The 21,513-nt window shown below is 42.6% G+C and overlaps 1 protein-coding gene and 1 long non-coding RNA gene across 3 annotated transcripts in view; one reads left to right on the top strand and one right to left on the bottom strand.

The window, feature by feature from the left end:
- NFIA (nuclear factor I A) overlaps positions 1-21,513 on the bottom strand; it is a 502,526-nt gene that overhangs the window by 363,582 nt on the left and 117,431 nt on the right. The gene's annotated exons all lie outside the window — the stretch shown is intronic.
- Positions 1-21,513, top strand: part of LOC142830555 (uncharacterized) — a 29,523-nt gene that overhangs the window by 7,140 nt on the left and 870 nt on the right. The window contains exons 1-2 of one of the 2 annotated variants that reach the window (XR_012905893.1): positions 4,293-4,417; positions 14,200-14,337. This is a non-coding gene — a long non-coding RNA (uncharacterized LOC142830555). Of the gene's footprint in view, positions 1-4,292; positions 4,418-14,199; positions 14,338-21,513 lie in introns of those variants that run through there. The other variant, XR_012905892.1, reaches the window with a different exon arrangement.

The following is a 21,513-nucleotide window of genomic DNA, read 5'->3' as shown; positions in this document are numbered from 1 at the left end:
TTTGTGCAAGAGCAGTTGCTTTTGCACAAGATCGTGCCAGTGTAGACACAGCCTGAGTGTATACCAGTGTGTGTGTGGGGAGGGGAGGGGGGTGAGGAGGGAACACCACTATGTCAATGCTGAATTAAGAGACTCTGGTTCACCCTGGCTTTGACTAAGGCTGGACAGATCTGAATGGCTCTTGTCCTCCCATCCACATCTGTTTCATGTCAATAAGATAAGCCTAAAAATTAAAACATCTATTTGGAGCAACATCAAAGTTACCTGTACCCCTGGGCCACAGGCACAACCTAGAATTTCAGTGAAATTAGAATTTCACTGCTTGGGGCTGTGCTTAGTAACTTTATGGCTGGGTTGGAACCTCAGCCTAAACAGAACAGGGGCAAACACTGCTGTGCAATGCCGCTGTGCTGATTATTTTCAGAAATAACGGCATTGCACAAGAGGGTTTTTGTTGCGTAAGACGGGGCAGTGTAGACAGCTCCTTCTGGTGCAAGAGCCTTTTCTGCAAAAATGGTGGCTCATTAGGTATGCAAATGAGGCTCAGCAATATTCCATGCTTAGCCTCATTTGCATATTTCTCAGGCAAGAAGCTGCGAGTGTAGACATAGTTCCAGTGTATTTACCCCCTTCAGCACAGCCTCCTCTGGGGCAGAGAAAAGCCCTCTGCAAGCCTCCCATGTGCCAGACACACCCCTGGGGCTCCCAGGGCTGACTGTACCCTCTGGCCATTGCTTTGCCTTCAATCAGGGTCATTACACAAAAGTCAATCAGGTTTAATCATAAAAAGTTTTTCCATGATGCAGATTGGGAGGTGCCCCTAAAACATCTCTGGACTTCAGTCAGGACAGGTCAGATCCCTATGCATTTGTAGAGATCAGAAACCTTCTCCACAAACTTCCTTTGGCTGTCATTAGTGCAGGCTTGGGCCTAACTGCATGTATCCCTGGTGCTGCTTGCAACTTTTGACAAACTTCTCTGAAAAGCCACGACCAATAACTTCCTTTTACATGGTTTTATTCAACCATCCTTTCTTTTTACAGGGGCCTGTTAGTTCTTGATCACTAATCTTTTCTAGGAAATATTGATACACACTTTGATTTCACTGCTAGGTCATAGAGTTGCTGGATAGTTTTACTTTCCCCTATTATCATGAAATGCCTGTGTTAATGGACCATTAGTTCAATGCTACTTTCTGCAAGAGTGATTTGCAACTACACATGGTTTGGGAATGTTGGAAGTTCACCTATATTTTGGCACAAAATACTCAAAATATCCGACAACAGGACTATTATGAGACTCACTCCCTGTTTTTTGGCTGATGCAATAGATGTAGCCTAGATTTTTTTTTTTTTACCATGCAAATGACTACGCCACTTCACTCCCGAGGCACTGGGAAAGTGCTGCAGTCTAGACTGACTCCTTATCATAATGCATAGGGCCTGATCCCGAGGCTAACCTTCAGAGAAATCAAAAGTAGTCTTGCTGGACTCCACAGTAAGATGAATTCTCTAATTTCATTCAGTGACTTAAATGATATAGGAGACTTACTTCAAAAGACATACCTTTTCTAAATTGCTGGCTAATTCAATTTAAAAAGTGAGAACATAGGAAATAATGAAGGTGGAGCCCTTTATGCCTCCAAACTTCCATTAGGCCACAAAACAAAGCAAAGTTGGACAGACTCTCTTTTAAAATGTTAATAGTGAACTACAAGACAGCTGGTGTTCACTGTTCCCATATTTTTAACCTGCTCTTATAAAGTTTGGTATAGTTTAATACATCACTTTTAATAATGTTGCCTTTAATTGTTTAAACAACACGCACAAAATATTTTCAACCCACATTCTGCAATTAAAAACATAAAGTAGTAATACCTATGGCTAGCTGTACTACCTTGAGGAGATTGTCAGATAAACAGCTTTTGATGAGAAGGCTATTTTGTTAATACAATGTAACAACGTTATGTGATTATTTTCAAAACAGTGTTACTTAAATAACTTTCTCATTTGTTGGTCTTCACACCTACTACTCAATTATCTACTATTTCACATCGCTACTCCATTATTTATTGCCTTTTCACTTTCTCTCGTAGCAAAACAAGCCTAGCAGCAACCCCTATTTTTAAATCAAGGAACATTTAACACAGAGCCTAATACCACGTACTCAGAATAGGTCTGACAATTTAGACAACCGTTTAGAGAAAAGACACACAAACTAATAATATATAATCTATATAGACTAGAAAAATGCTATGCCTGAGCGTGTAAAACTTGGTGCGATCTCCTTTAGATCCAATTTAATACAGATTTCTCCATGGCTTTCATTTTACATATTCCTGCAACCTATCCGCTGCCTACTTTCATAGGCCATTTGCCTTGATGCAAACGGCCACCTGAACTTTCACTGACTTCATTAGAAGCAGCCTCTCTTACACTGGTTGAGCAAAGGAAGTAAAAGGCCGAACCGCGCTCCCATTTAAGCTAATGGCCACGTTCCCGTTGCTTTCAAGAGACGGATTTTCCGCAGGCAAGCCAGAGTGGAGCCCCCTGCGAAAGGCGGGGTAACTTTGCGAGACTCTTTCCCTGGCGCGTTGCAGCGGGACACCCACACAAAGAAGGGGAAGGGGGGGGGGCAGAGACTCCAGCAGTCGCTCTGTGCGGAGTAAATAAAGGAGAAATCGAAGTAAACGTCCGCAGGAAAACCACGGCTGCAGCCAGCGCCCCGTGTCCACCGGCCGTTCCCACAGTGGAGCTGCACCTGCTCGTCTCAGCAAGGGCCCCGTTGCTACCAAACTGCCCCATGGGACGCGCTGGATTTCTCGGGGGAGGGGCACGGGGCCGGGACTGACTCACCCTGCCCCAGGTGCCGGGAGGGAGGCAGACACCACGCACCTTCCGTTCATTGCCTCCTTCCCCTCCCCCTGGCAAGTAGAGCCGCTGCCCGCTCGCCCTTTTAAGGGCCCCCTTCTTAAAACACCAGGCAGTGTAACCTGACTTCCATACCCCCGTTTGCTTCCCCTGGGCAGTCCCGCGTGCCCCTCGCCCCAGCTCCCAGCAGGACAGCTGGCTGGGGGAAGCCCCTGGGAACTAGTTCGCTTGCGGGCTACTTGTGTCTTTAGCAAGGAAGGTCAGTCGATGTGGCTTGACATTGGAACTTTCTTCCTTGGTAAATACCCCCCGGCTTGAAGCTTCCCCAAAGGGCGGGGTGTTGCTTATTTATTTCAAAACATCAAGCGTAGTAACGCAGGGGAAAAATCCAAGAATTTCTGCATTATGCTGAAAAGTTGGCTTGTGGGCAGGGCGTTTGCCTGTGCACCCCTGCCCGGAGTCATCCCTTGACAGGGAGGGAGACGGTCAGCACGCCACCTAGAGGCAATCCCGGGGTATCACCCCGGGAAACTGCCAGGCTGCTTTCATAAAGGCCTGTGTCTGGGCACACGGGACCTGCTGGCAGCTGTGTCTCTTCCTCTCAAGGAACCTCCCCCCTCCACTTCTGCATAATCATAATGATCTTCACCTGCATATGCGAACACCAAGTGGAAAATATGTTTGATCCCAAGGAGTGGAGCCTATCACAGGCTTCTGTTTTATTCCAATAAACCTTGCACTGGGGAAAGGCCAAGACAGGCAAAATGTCCTGTAACTCTTACTTGTACTTAGCAGAATGATGAGTGTATATTTTTTCTCCAGTATGTGTGTAGGCAAGTCCCTCTTTGTATAGTCACAAGATAAGGGCATAACAGAATACAGTGTCCCAAAGAGAGGATCCAGAAAAAAAAAATCATGACAAACTTGCAGCTGAAACCAGTCTACATCCCTGTCCCCCAAGTTACGGACCCTAAAGTTACTGGAGGTTGCATGGGCCAGTCAGGAGGCTGTTTTATCACCCTAGCAGTGAATCTAGGGACAGCAGACTCACAGCCTCAGGGGAGCTTGCAGTCTGACTGTTGTGATTGCAGTTGTTAGGCTCAACAAGGAAGTGTTTCTGACTGAATTATAACCAAAGCACTGATTCTAGGTCAGACATCTTTATTTAACTGATTCTTTATGATCTTCACACCCAGGTGGCAATACTGCGCACCTATCACATCTCCTCTGCTTTGGAGACATTACACAAAACTTAATTTTTGTGTATGGAATGAATTCAATTCTCTATTCCTTCAGTATTATCATTTTTTTCAGCATAAAGACAACCACACTGATATGCATTATTGTTATGTGTTTGTATCTGCATACAGTCCCTTTGTGTTGTTGCAATCTCACAGAAGTGCAACTTAAAAGAGAACTGCTTGAGATCGTCTAAACAAGACCTTTAATTCTATACATTTCTGTTCTTAATATATGTTGTCAGATAACGTGTGGACTATCGGTGACATACACAAATGAGAAATATACACATGCAACTAAGCATACAGGTAACAAAGCCTATTTATCAATTCATAAAATTATTTGTATTGCTGTAGCTGCACCTAGGCACCTTAATCATGGGACCAAGACCCCATTGTGCTAACTAGACACTTTATAAACACGGGGGCTATGTCTACACTGGCACCCTTTTCCGGAAATGCTTAAAACAGAACAGTTTCCCGTTATAAGTATTTCCGGAAAAAGCACGTCTACATTGGCAGGATGCTTTTCCGGAAAAGCACTTTTCCCGGAAAAGCGTCCGTGGCCAATGTAGACGCGCTTTTCCGCAAAAAAGCCCCGATCGTCATTTTCGCGATCAGGGCTTTTTTGCAGAAAATCTACTGTGCTGTCTACACTGGCCCTTTTCTGGAACAGTTTTTCTGGAAAAGGACTTTTGCCCGAACGGGAGCAGCATAGTTTTTCCGGAAAAACACTGACAATTTTACAGTAGATCGTCATTGCTTTTCCGGAAAAGCAAGCGGCCAGTGTAGACAGCTGGCAAGTTATTCCGGAAAAGCGGCTGCTTTTCCGGAATAAGTGGCCCAGTGTAGACACAGCCAAAGAGATGCTCATTGTTCCAAAGAGCTTACAACCTAAGTATGCACCTAGAAGGACTTCCAGTCAAAATTAAATACTGACTTGAAACACAGTTGAAAATGTAGCCTTTATATTGGTGCAGATCTGAATAATTGGTACAATAAAGGGCTGTAAGCGGTGTTCAAAATGTTCCTTGGTGATGCCTAATTTTTTTAGTCACCTCTACCAGTTTACTAGATGAAGATTGTTGGCTGTTGCAGCACTTTTCTTGCCCTCCCTTATGTTGGAGCAGGATATCTCTTCCTATTGCAACTTCTGTGACCCACCAATGACCCAGTCCTGAAAACTTTACTCATATGAATCCACCATCAGATAAGTAATCTCACTGCCTTCAATGCAGTCTCTGGCCCTTCAGTGGAATAATATAACCCACCATGGAGCTTGGTATGCTCCAAAAAGTATTCTGCTACCAGGGCTGGCTTTAAACCAAATGGTGCCCCTGATAAGGATCATCTTTGGTGCCCCCTCCATTTGTTAAACTTTGGAACACCTTGCAGCACCATGAGCCTGCCACCCCCCCAAACCCAGAACCCCAAGTGATCACCTGCCCCATATCTGGCCCTGGTCCAAATCCTTGAGTGCACCAGATCACGAGAGGCTGGGATTTAGCGTGGCCTATGCTCTGCTGTAGGTTAGAGGATTAGCCCAAAGTCTGAACCCAGAATTCATCATTAAAGCAGGGAGGAGAGTGTGGTGTGGAATGCTTAATCAGAATCAGTGGCAAAAACCTGAGGCGACATGTACCAGCCCTTGAGAATAATTGTTCTAAGACAGAAGGGGCAAAGTATGCCCTATGGTCCATATCCAGCCTGTTGGATCCTTCAGTCTGGCCTCTGAGCTTATGCCAGGGAGCAGGGTCAGGATTGCCTTGCTGGGAAGAACCAGCTCAACTTCCGGGTAGGGCAGTGAGCACGAGTAGCATGGGCTGCCCAGGAGCAGCCTGAGGCTGGCTGCGGCAGCTGGTGCCCCAGGCAGAAGGCGCGATCGGCGCCCCTGCCTGCACGGCCGTCAATGGCCGTGACATAATCATCGGGCGCCCGGGTGCCCTGTGATGTCATCATTGGGCACGTCAGGCCGGCGGTGCCCTAGGCAATTGCCTAGTTTGCCGAGGCTCATGGGCTGCTCCTGGGGCTGCCCCTCCCCTGCAGTCTCAGCTCCCACGCCACCAACTCTGGTGTTTCAGGCAGCACAGTCTGGGGGTGGGGAATGGTGTGTGTGTGTGCTGGACAGGAGGCAAAGTGTTCTGAAGTGGGGGAAGCCAGGTGATGGAAAGCAGGGAGGTTGGATGGCGGCAAGCGTCTGAGGGAGTCAGGGGTTGTGGAGCCAGGGTGTGTGTGTATGGGCCAGAGGCTGGGCCATGCCTAGATGTTTGAGGAGGCAAAGACTATCCCAGCCTTCCCTATCTAGCCCTCCATTCAATTTCTGTACTCAATGCCCTCAAGACAAAAAGATTCTCAGGTGTCTGGCAGAACACAAGAATTTTGTTCTGTTTTAGACAGTTCAAATGAAAATATAAGCACAAGAACACTACAGTATTCTACCATTACTGGCTTTAAACATTACATGTCTTCTAGTCACTAGGAGCTGATGCAATGCACTCTAGAATACTCAAGGAGCTAACTGAGGAGGTATCTAAGCCATTATCTATCATCTTTGAAAAGTCATGGAAGACAGGAGAGACTCCAGAAGACTGGAAAAGGGCAAATATGGTGCCCATCTATAAAAAGGGAAACAAAAAGAGCCCAGAGTATTACAGACCACTCAGCTTAACTTCTCTACCAGGAAAGATAATTGAGCAAATAATTCAGCAATCAATTTGCAAACATCTGGAAAATAATAAATGTTGTGTGCAATTATCATGCACCTCACTTCATGTGCCATTGCTTTACATGTGTGTCACTTTAATATTAGCTGTAGGAAAAAACTACATAGACGGAACCAATGGTATCTGGCAACACTGTGTATAAGCAATGGCAAGCAAAATGTCTAACAGACCACACATAGAACCCCTATGAGCTGTATGTGGCCCAGGCTGCTGGTTGCCCACCACTGGTCTAGATACTATTTAGTCCTGCCATGAGTGCAGGGCCCTGGACTAGATGACCTCTCGAGGTCCCTGCCACTCCTATGATTCTATGATTCTATGTGTATAGCTTACAATAGTCCTAAGGCAACGTTAACCCTTACAATCTTAGACTATTGGGGTATGTGAGTATAGATTTATATAAAACAGGGGTGGGCAAGAAACCACCAGCAGGCCAGATCCGGCCCACCAAGCCACCAGATCCGGCCCTTGGCTGCTTCACCAAAACTCTTAAGCAGGGAGCAGGCTTAAACAGCCAGCTGCTCTCTACCCTGGATGGCTGGGGAGGGTGGAGGGAGACTTCACATGCTGTCCTCCACCCCAGCAAAATCTTTCAGCTCCCATTGGCCGGTTTCTGACCAATAGGAGCTGAGAAATTTTTCTGTGGGTCAGGAGTAGTGTATGAAGCCCCTCCCCCTCCTGTACTGGGCATGGAGCCACGTGGAAAGCCAGCAGCCTCAGGTTTCTGCAGGGCTGCTGGCTGGGAACTGCCTAGGTAAGCACCCCCCAATCAGAGCCTGCACTCCCTCCTACAGCCCTTCCCCAGGCCAGAATCCTCTCCTGCACTCTTACCCCCTGTCCCTGCACCCCATTCCCCTGCCCCAGGTCACAATTCCCTCCCGGACCTTGCAATCCCTCCTAGAGCACCTCCTCCAGGCCAGAATCCTCTCTTGCACCCTTATCCCCTCCCTGACCCTGCACCCTAAGCTCCTGCCCCAGATTATAACCCCCTCCTTCACTCAAACTCCCTCTCAGAATCCACACCCTCTCCTGTACCCCAGTCTCCAACCCCAAGCTCCTTTTTGCACCAAACCTCTGCCCATACTCCACTTCCCCTCCATAGAAATGCATCCCTTGACCACTTGCCAAAATCTTGGAGTGGCCCCCCCATTAAAAATTATTGCCCATCCCTGGTATAAAATCAGGGCAGAGTGTATGTAATGCATATAAGAAAAGGAGACAGCTCTCCACTCTCAGAACTAAAAGGACAACTATAAACCAAAAGAATACAACCAAGATGAAGTTCAGTATGTAGAATCAGCATGTTTTCCACATACTTACAGTACTATTGTTTCCTTGAGCTATGGTGTGTTGATAAACTGTAACTAGAGCCCAATTTCAATTATCTGAATTACTTGCCTGTTGGAAAGGGGAATGATCCCTTTGGAATAACATTCTGTTCTGTCTTCCTCTTAACTTTTGCAAACATGGATATTTATATGATTCAAAAGTATTTGGAGATGGGGGAAGGAGGGAGAAAAAGAAACATTCTCCTGGGAAAATAAATGACACATTTCTCACTACCAGCAACCTAACTTTTCCAAGGAAACCAACAGCCCTCCTCATTCATCAGTGTCACTTTTCAATGGCTGCTCTGTTCGCAATGGATTTGTAATGATCAGAAAAATTCCAGTGCCCTTCCATTAAGACTTCAATCTTTTCCAAATCTAGTTTATGTTTATTTAAAGGAAGATATGTTTTTTCTTGCTTGCAGAAAACAAGAACATTCTAAAGAAGAAATAAAAGATTAATTTTATTTGGTGTCGTGCCATTGACTTCGCACATCAATTTACACCAAGTGAGGATTTGGCCCAGGAAATATTAACATTTGAATCCTATCCTGCTACAGTTGCTCACCTGAGCAGTCCCTGCTTACTCAAGTAGTTCCACTGAAGTCAATGATGCTGCATGTGTGAGAAAAAAGGTCTCAGGACAAAGCTCCCTGTCTGTATTTTCATTGTCAATTTGTTTTGCTTTAGGGAGCAAACATATTGCACATTTCTAAATATTAATTTTTCCTTACTTTAGATTTATCACCTGTTTATTTCCATCAATGTGCACTGTGGTTGAGTGAGTGTTTGGCTCCATTTCGAAAAACATTTCCAGTTATTTCCCAGATGGACATCACTGCACATGCATGGATGTGGGAAATACTCTTACATTTCTATAAACATTTTTATATTTCTCATATAACAATATATAAATAGTTACATGAGAAAAGCATTTATATATTATATAATAATCTCTAAGTAATGGTAAAATGAACCACAGACCCGTCAACACTGATTTTCTGGAAGAGGCAAATTCTGTACTCTAGCGTGTGTGCACAAATTTGTGTAATATTTTTGTTAGGCCTTGTGGGATTATTTTCCTCAGCCCCATAGAAAAAAATCTTTTCATGCAGAATCTCAGACATTCTGATTTGCCAGAACATTTTCAATCTAGTAATAAAAATATTTCATGTCAGCTTCACTGAGTGACTTATCCCCTAGGAGAAAAAAATTTCCCACCCCAAACTAATATAATAATAAATAAAATAATAATAACATTAATTAGTAACCATATGGACTCTGCCAGCCACTTTTCTTTTACCCATGTAATAAAATGTGACACTAGAGGGCGTCCTTTTAATGTATTACATTATAATTCAATAATGAAGTTCCAACTTGTGCAAAACAGACACACACACAGAGAGCACAATTCTCATGCTGGGAATTTCAGGGACTGTAATTGGAAGCAAATCTTACCGAGGTAAGATTTTCCATCCCTCGGATCTAAATTATTATTCATTGCTCCAAGCAATTTAGAGTATCCAGAACATAAGATGAAAAGCAAAATTTTTAAAAAATGCATGTGAGATTTGATTTGCTAGATTGACCACATTTTGCAGCATGTCTGTGTACTATACACTTGTGTGATACTAAATCCTTTTCATAAAAGGAGGACTTTCTGAAACTGGGGTGGCAGGAGCTAAGCAATGAGACCGTTTGAAGTATACTTTAGAATATAAGATCTGCAAAGTATAGGGGAGATTTGGCAGTGATTTATTTGTAGAAACCAAATTAATTCCCTTCTCTGAAAATCCATTCCCTGCCTTAGAACACTTCAGAGAATGTAACTTCCCTTTCCACATCTATATACATCTTGGCTATGTCTACACTGCAGGCTTCTTGCTCAAGAACGGAGCCTCATTAATTATGCAAATGAGGCACGGCAATATTCCACACTTCACCTCATTTGCATATTTTTTGCGCAAGAGGGGGCATTGTAGACATAGCCCTTTTGTGTCTGGAATTTACAGATGAACTGTAATAATATCAGCACAGTGCCCTGATTCAGAAAGATACTACTGTATATGAACAGTCCCTTGTGCATGAGGTTCCACGGGTTCTACTTTGGTCTTTGTTATAGACTTCTACTGACACCAAGAAAATCACTTAACTTTTCAGTGCCTCAGTGTACCTCACAGGAGTGATGGACAGGGTTAATTGGTTAATGATTATGAAATACTCCAAGCCCCACATAAGTTGAAATAACATGTGTTATTCTAGCTCAATATAATTGTCCATTATTGATATTTATGGTTTGTATTGTGATGGTGCACCATTGAAGTGGAGACTGTACAAACATACACAAAGAGTTGGTTTCTTTCCCACAAAACTTGCAATCTACTTTTAAGATGATAGCTAACCGGTAGATATGATAAAGGCAGATAAACACGAGTGTGGGGGGAAACATATGGTAACAATGAGGCAGTTACATACAAAGCAATAGTGATAGAAATGTAGCTGTGTTAGTCTGGTGTAGCTGAAACAAAATACAGGACTATATAGCACTTTAAAGACTAACAAGATGGTTTTTTAGATGATGAGCTTTCGTGGGCCAGACCCACTTCCTCAGATCAAATAGTGGAAGAAAATAGTCACAACCATATATACCACTTTTTATTAATTGTGTCCTTTGGTATATATGGTTGTGACTATTTTCTTCCACTATTTGATCTGAGGAAGTGGGTCTGGCCCACGAAAGCTCATCATCTATAAAACCATCTTGTTAGTCTTTAAAGTGCTACATAGTCCTGTATTTTGTTTCATACAAAGCAATAGGGAGCAGTCACTGCACACCAGCTGGCTAACCACCATCAGGCATCACACCATAGCTGGGTTTCAAGGTATCACATCAGTCTACTCTCAAGTTAAAACTGCTCTGTTATTTCCCTTGATCCACAGCTTTGAGAGATTTGCCATTGTCTTAGAAGTTTCACAAATAAATCACAGAGGGATAAATTCTGTTCACTAGAGTGCGAGCAGGTTTTCCCCACTGATTTCAATGAGGTACTTGTGTTGGTACCTACAAGCAGAGTTTGACCCTATACTGTGAAGAAAAGAACATAAATTTAGTGGCTCCCTCTCTAAAACTGATGTTCCCTTGCATTTTGCAATAACACGTCTTTGGTCTTTGCTAAATTGCAAATGTGTAATTAATTTCCCAGCACTTGTGCAGAATACTTTAAAATGGAAAAATGAAAGTCTTTTATTAAAATGAAGCTTGATAGTATGCACCTGCCACTAATGTACTGTACACTGTGTCTTCCACTCATTATAGTGATGATTTGGGTTGAGATCAAGAGTCATATAGTGAAAATCACTTCAATACATGCCTGCTCATATGCATAAACTCCTGTGTACCAGATGGCAAAATATAATGACATCTTAAACAGCTAATTGCATAAACCTTGTAATGCAGATAATTGCTGAACCAAAGTATGAGTTAATAATTTCCCACTGTATTGCCTGGTTTGAGATTAATCCTCAAGGAAAGTTGTGACAATTCTAATGCACTAAAGTTCACCAAGCAGTAATTAAAACTAGCACTTAAATAATTTGACTTTCAAACCCTTAATTATGATGCAGTAGAATCAATTTGTAGAAATCCAACATTTATGGATAGTTACATGATAGATGATATTTCATGTTTCCTCTCATGATGCACCTTATGTGGCTAGATATGTTAGTCTCCAGAAGAATATTGTATTAATGATTTGAGCACGAATGGTCATTTAGAAACTTTGGTTAAACCAACGGCCAATAACAGGGGACATCATACCTAATAATGTAATTGCTTTTTTTTTTCAGTGTACATATGGTCAATTTGGCAAGTGGTCAATTAATCACTTGATGATATCTAATTGTGATGGCTGCCATTGTTGCTGACCCCGGGAATTGAATTTAAAGCATGACTTTCCAAAGCATGAGCATATTAAAACAAAACAAACAAACAAACAAACAAAAAATGCTACAGCGCCCAAGCTAAGGATATTAATGGACTTACAGGTATTGGATTCAACTGATAAAGAATTAAAATATAAACATATAATTAATATCAATCAACATGATTTTAGGGAAAAATAGGTCTTGTCAAATAAACCTGATTTCATTCTGATGCCATTACAATGTTGGTTGGTAAAGGTAGCTGAGTAGATGTAATATCCATAGACTCTTGTATGTCATTTCGCTTAATATCACATGACATTCTGATTTAAAAAAATGAGCACTATATAATACCCATAAAGCACACATTAAATGGATTCATAACTGGCAAACTGACAACTCTTGAAGCATAGTTGCCAATGGGAGTTTTTATTATCTGAAAAGGGGGTATTTCCATTGAGCCTCCGCATGGATTGGTGTTAGGAGCAATGAGATTCAACATTTTTAGCAATGATTTGGAAATACAAATAAATCAATAAATGAAATATAATCAGTACTGACAAAATTTGCAGATAACACATTCACAGGCTGGTAAAGTACATGACTGCCCTGGCATCATGGTTAAAGGATTTGAATCCCTTGGTAAGCTGGGTCCATTCAAACAAAATGGATCTTGATACTGCCAAAGGTAAAGGTGAGAAGGAATGCAGGCCAGTCTCTAGAACAGGGGACTGTATTCTGGAAAGCAGTGACTCTGACAAATCTTTAGGGGCCACAGTGAACAAGTATTGGAACATGTGCTCCTAGCATAATGCTGTGGCAAAAAGAATGTCTGTGATTCTTAGATGTACAAAGAGGGGAGTCATGAACAAGAGTATGGAGGCAAGATTACCCAGGTAACACCAAGGTCAGCGAACTGGGGAGCAGAAGGGTGCAACTGTCCTGGGGCTTCATGATTCAAAAGAGCCTGGGTCCTGTGGCAGTGCTAGTGGCTGGAGACCCAGGCACTTTAAATCACTAACTGAACTCCGTGCGGCAAGCTCTGTGCGGCACTGAGGGCTGCCGGGGTAGGCACAACACATTGCGGGTGAGGTTGAGGACTGTCTGGAGGAGGTTAGTCCAAGGCCTTGCCCCTTCCGGGACTGCAGAGCTGGCCTTCCCTCCTCTGACCCCCAGCCTTGCCCACGGGCCCAGCGAGTCTGTGGGCCCTACTGGTGAGACCGATACTGCAATATTGTGTAACATTCCAGGGTCTACACTTTATACCAAGAGAATTGAGGGCTGGAGAAACTGCCTTACAGTGAGAGGCTTAAAGAGTTCGATTTGGTTAGCTTATCAATACAACATTTTTGAGAGGCGATTTGACTTCTATGTGTAAGTACCCAACGGGAAGAAAATAGCAGGTACAGAAGAGCTCTTTAATCTAGCCAAGAAACAAAACTTAAGTACCCAAGGGCTGGAAGCTGTATCTGGACAAATTAAAATAGAAATTAAGCACCATTTTTTAAAACCCTGACAGTGATTAACCACTGGAATGAACTACACAATGGAAGTGGTGGATTCTCTATCTCTTGTGTCTTCAGATCAAGCCTGGATATCTTTCTGGAAGATACGTTTTAGCCAAATGCAAATTATACTGGTGAAATGTGATCTGCAGAAGGGCCAGCCTAGAAAACAATTTAAAGGTGCCTTCTGGAACAAAACACTTTACCAGTGAATCACAGAAACATTTGGGACTGAACTATGATTACGAATCTACATCCATGCAGAGGACTAAGAGGGACTTAGCACCACACTGGCAGCCTAACATGACCACCTGCACAGTAGGTCCAGGGATGCAGGAGTAAGCAGATGTTGTTAGAAATGTGTTTGAAAAAAGTGAAACCTGTCATTTCACTGAGAAACTTGCTGTGAAGGCCATATAAGGCCGTGCAATGGTCCAGACCCATCTATAGTATCTGCCATCACTGCCCTAAGTCCACATAGGACATTAGTATTGTTATTTTTCTGGCTGGTGGCAGTGGATGTCCTCAGCTTTGCATACCTGCTTCCCAGTGGAGGAGAAATCAGTGTCACACAATCTGGGTACATTTTCATGTTTCTTGCTTTATTTACACAGGTTCATGAGGCCTAAAACAGAGCGGGTTACAAACAGCACAGAAGGCAACCCCAGGCTTTGGGAATCTCAGCCCACCATCAATGCTCATTTCCCAAGGAGCAGCTCTGACTTCAGAATGAACTTTACTCAGAGATCAAGGTAGAAACCAAATTTTCTTGCTGCTCACACAATTCCTTCGAACCAGAATTTTGCATAAACACAACAGTACATGGATTGTCTTCCCAACTTGCACATGTGCACAGAAAAAGAACTTGGCATGTATAACACTAACACCTGATGATGTCTGCCACAATAGTTCAGTATAATCCCAGATGAAGAACGTCATCTACTATATATCTAGCACCACTTCTGTAGGGACCCCAGTGTTCTTTGTAGATAGTTCTGATCAAGCACAACATTAAATCTGATGAACTCACAGCCGGAAGTGGGAATGAAGAGGGCTAAACTCAAAATATCTGACAACAAGCATAAAAGTTACTTTCAAGATTTATTATTTTATGGCATGTAATGTGCAGGAAGATAGATTAGTGGCTCTGCATGGTCCCTTCTTGCCTTAATATCTGTAAATGTATTAGCTCATGAAATTTATCTCACAGGTACGTGGTTGTGTTGTTTTTAAGGTTTTCAAATAGATACAACACTAACAGAGTTCTGTCTTTATTAAACAAGTGTTTGAAGTTCTCAGGTCAGAGAATTTAATCAAACTGTACAAATAACAGAAACATCTAGCATTATACCAGAGCTAATCACTATCAACAGCTGTGCATAGGTGAAATCTTGACATTTCCTTGTAAATCAGACTTCTGATTATTTTCCAAGACAGTCTCTTATCCAGCAGCACCTGGAGTTTATACTCAGATTCTGGCCTTCATTTGCACTGGTTTCAACACAGTCTAGGAGGGGGAAAAGGTGGATTAGCCCCATTCCTCAGATTGTGAAGCTAATAAGCCTCCAGGTTGGTCCTTGGTGACCATGTGAGAGGACTGTTTTCTTAGGTACATTGTAAAGTAATACTATGTAAAGTATTTTGCAGTTGTCATGCAGAAAAATGGAGAGTTCTTGTAAGTTCTTGTAGAAGAAATTAGTGAGGGGAAGCAGCAAATGAATAGCTTCTTTCCATAGTAATAAACATTTAATTTAGATTTGTAATATAGATGCAAACATATATGAGATGCAGGCATTTCATTGATCTGGTAGAAGTAAGCACAGAGGATCTCTGGCAATATTATTCCATGCAGTTGCATTACACTAAATATGAGTTATAAATACTGGACATTTATATTACATAAAGATGGGCCAATCCAACAAAGACCTCCATGCAGGAAAGCAACTAACTTCCTGCTTAATATTAAGTATGTGAGTAGCCAGTCCCAATAAAGTCACTGGGATGACTCATCTGCTTAAATTAAGCCTATGCTAGAGTGATTTGTTGGATTGCAGCCTAATTTGGGAAAGTTCTTTTTGCATTTTTAATAAATGATAACAGCCCTAAGGTGAAGTGATATGATGTGTTGTCTTCCTTTCTTTTAAAAGAAAAGGATTGATGTAGGCAGGTGACCTTCCAGAGAGAGAAATCTAGAAGAGAAAACAAGAATATATTATAAGAGCTACCTGCTTCTATTTGCAATATTCTCTTTTGTGTTAGCATTCTGGCTACTTATCATAATACCCAGGCCTGCTAATAGTGGGGAGGAAGGGGCAATTGCCCTGGGGCCCAGCAATTCAACAGCCAGAGCCCTGGGCCTTTAAAATAGCCACTGGAGCAGCTCTGAGGGATGCTGGAGAGAGGAGAGGCAGAGTGGTGTGCTCTGGACAGCTTTGAGGGTTGACTGCCCCAGCCCTCTCCTACCTCCCAAGACCCAGCCCTTTCCGGGATCATGGAGCCTGCCCTCCTGCTTTGCCCAGAGACGCGTCAAGTCTTTCCGTCTACCTGATAATATCACTGACACTCTAAGGCCGGGTCTACACTACAGTGGAAGGTCGAATTAATCTATGCGTATCTTAAATTGAGTTTCCACACCATCTACACAGCAGGTGGCTGATGGGAGCAAATGCTCCTGTTGGCTTCCCTTACTTCTTGTGAGGAGCAGGACTACTGGCACCAACAGGACACCCTCTGAGTTTGATTTAGCGGGTTTTCACTTGACACGCTAAATCAAACCTGGAAGACTGACCCTGGCAGCATCAATCTTCCATATAGTGTAGACATGGCCTGAAGGTTTAGGATATCACCTTTTTCACTGTTAGGTTTAACAAATTAGAATTAGGAAACGTTACCCACAGATCTACATATTTTGTACTTTTAAATCAGAAGACTGTATCAAGATGTGGTCAGTAATCCTTTATAAATATCCACTAAATGAGAACGTAGGTGTAAATTCTCCTACCTGGCTTGGGATGTATGGACTTTCTCAATGGAGGAATCAAAGTTTTGTCGTCTTCTCCTCTTTTCTCCCTGGAAAGGTTTTTGGGTTGAAGAGTCAGCACAAGATTTTAGAGGTATAGAAATTGTCTCCTCAAAGGTGCAGTGTTCTGAAATGTCTTTGCACCAGAGAACATCAGAAATAAATAGAACAATTGATAGACAGATTCTGGGAAGAGATTTATCCTCCACATTTTTTTATGTTGGGGGTGGGGCATTGTCCTGTAGTGCTGCATAACTCGGGCAATAAAAATGACACCAAAGGCCAGATCCTCAGCAGGTATAAATCAGTGTAGCTCTATTGATTTACACCAGCTGAAGACCTGGCTTTTGGTATCTCTTTCCTTGCCCAAGTTACTCTCGTTCTCTGGGATTCCAAGACACACATCTAAACAGCAGCACTCAAACTGCTCTTCTCACTTAATTAATTATAGTCCCAGGCTAGAATATTAGTTGCAACAATATATAATTTATTTATTCAGAGACACTTCTAGCTAAAAGGAACACAGCAGCTCCTAAAGACTTTGGTTTAGCCTATATGTCTATGCTATGAAATAAACCTTTGGTAACTAGTTTAACATACCATACTATGCAAAGTCCAACTCTCAGAATGAGAACTCTCATCATTATTCATATGAATGCTTTTGCATTGGGTTGTTCCAGAAGAAATTGGTGCTAAATGTCCAGAGAGGAACAAGGGGAGCTAGAAGCCTATGTTGAGGCAAAGGATATACATAAAACTCCAAGTTCTATTGATTCAAGTGACTGAATTCCCTGATGGGCTGGTAGAACAAGGAATAGAAATCAGATGTTCTTGATCTCAAATAGGCTGGCTGATCTAACCACTAGTTACACGTAACATATGTGACTCTACTATCCATTCATCCAACCACCCACATTTTTAATATTCACACTCATCACCATGCTAAACAATTTCCAACAGCAAAGAGAGCTCTCTCTTTCTTCTTTGCCACTAGAAGGCTGGCTTAGGAGTTGAGCTCTTTTTAACATAAATGACTACTAAAATCTGAGAGTAAAGGGATTTCTCTCAAAAAGCATGAGCAAGGGGGTAGGTTTAGCAATTAGCTTTCAGTGCACTGAGGCTGGTGGTTATTCTTATTCCATCCAGCAATGAGTTCCACAATGCTGGTGTGCCTCTTTCATGGTCATGAGCCTAGTCCACTAGTTAACTGTTTTGCTACTGTGGAATGTAACTGGTGGGAGATTCCGGATCACAGAGACAGAGTGTTTCACCCAGCTCATCTGAAGAAGTGGGTTGTGCCCACGAAAGCTCATGATACTCTATATATTTTTGTTAGTCTCTAAGGTGCCATAGGACTACTCATTGTTCTCTCAGGTAGCTAAGTCTAATTATTGCTTTGACAACCAGAGACCTTGAACTGGACTCTGTTCACTGGGGACCGACCAGCATTAGGAGCAGTCTATCAGGATAATATGTTCCTAGAGATTGTTGCTGCCAAGCTGTTGTTGCTAAGCAGTTGAGCTAAGTTGTGTTCTCAAGAAGCCAGAAGTTCCTCGTGTCATGGGAAAGTTTCCTGGTCTTTAGCAGGTTTGTGGAGATTATACTGCTGCTGCTGACAACTGGATAACTTCATGAGCATCATCACCATCTGACAGGCAGATGCATTATTTCATGGATAATAAAGCATCCCTTCACTCATAGAGAAATATCTATCAAACCCATCTTCAGTCTTGTCTGTGTCTGGATCTGCCACATCACGTCATGTCTGGGAGTATCACCAGTCTCTTTTTGCCGAGTCCCCTATATCGGTTTAGAATACAGAATAATTCTTCTCACCAACAAGACAAAACCAAACACTTAGAAGTCACCATGATTATCTTGGACCCTTCCTGATCCCATAATTTTTCCTCTCCCATCCTGAGCAGGCTCCTAGAACATGGCTCCTGTTTAGGTATTGACATTAGCCAAGATCTTCAGGAGTGACTAGTGATTTGGGAGGACTCAGATTTGGGATGCTTCGTATGAGAAGGGAACCTGAGTATGGAGGGTGGATACTAGTGTGCTTCCTTTTAATTGCTTCGCGTTGGGCACCTAAAATCACTAGCCACTTCTCAAAACCTGAGCCACTATTAATATTTTAATGAATGTCATTTCCCTTATTTGCTTATGGAAAGGGTAGAATTTCATCTAGGAGTGAGGAACCAATTCTGACATGTCATTTTTTCTTCACATTTGATTTTACCTGGTGTTCAAAAACCAAGGTTCATTCACAACACCCTTTAAGATTCCTTTCCCCGCTGGATTATTTTATCTTAACAACTGAAGCTGCTTTTGTATAGTCACATTCTGTTATGCCAGTCCCATAGGGACTATTCATGCGTGCAAGTATCCCCCATTAATGTCAGTGGAAGATAACACATGAGCATGGATGTGAGAATAGATCCCTTCCTGTGCACTTGAGTAGATGCTTTTGAAGTGGATCTGGATCATAGTTCCCCCTTCCTTTTCATTCCTTCATATTTAGGTTGCAGAGGTTTTGAATAATGAGTTAAATGCAGCATAAACACAAGCAGATACAGGAATAGTTTCTCCGTCAGGGGTGTCTTAATTATGTGTAGTCTTCTCTCTCTGCCATGCAACATTGTGCACTCCTGCCTCTTCACTGAAGGAAGGACAATCCTGTGGTTAAGGCGCTCAAGAGCCCTGAGGTATTTTTATGGCTCTGTCACAGACTTCCTGTGCTACTTTGGACAGGTCATTTAAGCAGCCGTTTTCAATGCCCCTGATGGGATTTTGATGCTCAGTTCTGATTAAAATAAATTTAAAGCTTAGATCAATTTGAACATCTCAGTTTTAAATCCTCTGTGTCTCAGGCCAGGTCTACACTAGGGGATAAGTTTGAATTAAGATATGTGATTCTAGTTATGTTAATTGTGTAGCTGGAGTCGACGTACCTTAATTTGAACTTTGGCCCCAAGCCCACAGCAGGATGTGAACGGGAGAATTGCTCCCATTGACTTCCCTTACTCCTCATGAGGAGCAGGACTACTGGTGCTGACGGGGGCACCCTCAGTGTTTGATTTAGCTGATCCTTACTAGACTCGCTAAATTGAATACCAGAACACCTACTTCTGGAGCATCAATCTACGATAATAGGCGTGGCCTCAGTTCCCCCTCTGTAAAATGGAGGTCATAATGCTTCCCTCCCTCAGCAGGCTGTTGTGTGGATAAACCCTTCAGAAGTGCTACGAGCATATGTTCCTATGAGTAGATAAATCCATAACATGAACCTCTCTTTTCTGCAGACACCTAATGTATGTGGACTGTTGCCTAATAGAGGTTTGTACACAGGTATATCAATAATGTGGTGAAGAGCCACTTCCTACATGAAGCTGAAATCTAGACACTATTCTGTAAAAAAACATCCTGAATTATCTTCATTGTGCTGTAATCCCTTTCTGACAACCAAAATTACTACATGACCCCAGGAGGAAGTCTGAGTCAGTCCAAGCCCCCTGCCACTTCAGGTGGGAGGGCCAAAGCCTAAGCCTCACTGCCCTAGGTAGGGAGGCCAAAACCAAAGCCAAAGGCTGCAGCCCAGGCAGGGGGCCTGTAGCCTGAGCCTGCACAACACACTCAGAGGGCAAAGCCTGAGGGCATCAACTTTGGCCCTGGGTGGAGGGCTTCAGGCTTCAGCTTTTGCCCTGGACTTCACGTGTCTAAGTCAGCTCTGGTAACCCCATTAAAACAAAGTTGCGACCCACTTTGGGGTCTCAACCCACTGTTAGAGAACCTTGGAACTACTCAATGTACCACCAGGGAGAAATTTATTGAGTGATAGTATTGATTGACAGTTGACTGTGGCCATATGCAACAGAGAGATCAGGAGGTAACACTCTGTTTTGCAGAACCCTACCTTCCAAACTGCACGCCACTAAATTTATATCTTCACTTTCCACCTAATTCCAAGATTCCAACCCTGATATTGATTACATCTGTAGGGGGAATATGTTGGTTTGCTCATGAAATTTCAAGATAAAAGTTCATATCTATTAATTCTTCTGTCACTGACTCCCTGATCCTGTCAGCTGCCTGCTTTGTGTGGGCAGAACCTCATACCCAGGCAGAACCCTGATGAAATGAAGAGGGCTTTTGAAGGGAACAGTGGTCCACATACGTGGAGTAGCTGATGGGTTCAGACTGACTTACAAAAGCATATATATATATATTTGAATAGCATCATATGACACTCCTAGCATTATTTAACCATAAAAAGCACTGTTAAAACAATTTAATTAATTAAAACATCAGAGCCCTTGGTGGTCTGTATTCACTGTTGTTTTGATTTTAATTCATGGACCCTAACTATTAGTTACACTGATGGCAAATAAAAATGCTTCAGTGGAACTTTCCGCAGATTAAAGTGCGTTCATACATAGTTTTATACTGACATGACAGCACATTTGACTAAAATCCTGAGCAATTTCAGGTTGGATGTCATGTGGCTGTATGCAAGCAGAAATGTAGCTGAGACTGCAGATGCACCCATGCAGGTATTTCTGTAATTTTGATTCAGTTGGGAAAATTGTCAATGTTCAGTAGCCCTCAAAATCACACATCCATCTGTGGTTCAGTTCAGTGCAATAAGAGTTTAAAAAGTACATCACTAATGGTGGGTATTGAATTCTCAAGCAAAACATTTGTGAATCAGGTGAATTCTGGGGGCAATGCAAGCACTAAGTATTTCAACTCAAGTCTAGATTTACTAACTCTCAGATTTAAAGCTAGAGATATGATAAAACAAGAATAATTTCTCTGAACATCCCTTCTCTCAACAAATGTAAACACTGAGATTTCTGATAAAAAGTACTGTCTAAGCTGTCCTGATTTGGAATTTCCAAATACTAAC

This window comes from Pelodiscus sinensis, chromosome 9, assembly GCF_049634645.1.
Source record: "Pelodiscus sinensis isolate JC-2024 chromosome 9, ASM4963464v1, whole genome shotgun sequence".
Lineage (NCBI taxonomy): Eukaryota > Metazoa > Chordata > Testudines > Trionychidae > Pelodiscus > Pelodiscus sinensis.
Note: the sequence above shows the minus strand (reverse complement) of the source record. Positions and strands in the feature narration are given on the sequence as shown.